We start from the raw sequence: 985 nt of genomic DNA, 5'->3' as shown, positions 1-985 counted from the left end.
CAGCCGCCGTTACACACGCACACGCGCCGTCACACACGCGGGGCGGGGCCAGCGCGACTGACGGGTCGCGCAGCCAATCCGCGCCCGGGGCCGGGCCCCCGCCCTCCCACGGGCTGGGACACACCCGCGTGCGCGCACACACGGGCAAGCGCGGACACGTGCGCACACACGCATATACACATACACAAGCAGGCGCACACAAGCACAAGCACACGCTCACAGATGCGCGCGCGCACACAAGCAGTCGCGCACACAAACAGACATGTAGACACACAAGCACAGACACACACACGCATCAGGCTCCGCGTTCCCCCCGAGGGAGGCGACAGGACTGCGGCCCAGCGGCAGGGGTGGGTTTAACCCCCTGCTCTCACCCCCTTGAAACCAGGGTGCAGAATTACCCCAACACGTCAGCCCTGCCCCCAAGTGCTATTGAAGGAGCCGAAGCGGCCCACACCCGCCACAGCTGCCCCAGGCCACGCTCAGGGGAGCGTTTCACAGGCCCATCCCGAAGCCCCCAGTGCCTGACCGAAACCAGCCCCCCAAGGCGACCCGCCAGGGGCACCTGAAGCCGTCTCGCGGAGCTGCCGGGGCGCCGTGGCGAGCAGCACACCCCTCTGCGCTGCTGAGCTGGACAGATGGAGATTTTGACGGGGAGAGGGCTCAGGGCTCGAGGCAGGCAACGATGGAGCCAGGACCCCTCGTCTCCATTCCTGACTGTGCCTGAATATGGTGCGACCTGACACAAACTGTGTCACTTCACTTTCTCCAGACAGTACCTACTTCAAGTGGCTGCTGCAAGGTTAATTTAATGAGTGCTCCTACCATAGTTTGAGCTCCTTTCACGAAGGATGCTGTGCAACAAATACAAAGCATGTTTAGTAGTAGTAGTAGTAGTATCGTTGTTACTATTGTTAGAGAATCACAGAATCGTAAAACATTGGGGTTGGAAGGGACCTCATGGGCTCACATCTAGTCCAACCCC

This window comes from Gavialis gangeticus, unplaced genomic scaffold, assembly GCF_001723915.1.
Source record: "Gavialis gangeticus isolate Ggan-Ray unplaced genomic scaffold, GavGan_comp1, whole genome shotgun sequence".
Taxonomy (NCBI): Eukaryota; Metazoa; Chordata; order Crocodylia; family Gavialidae; genus Gavialis; species Gavialis gangeticus.
This window is presented reverse-complemented; position numbering follows the sequence as displayed.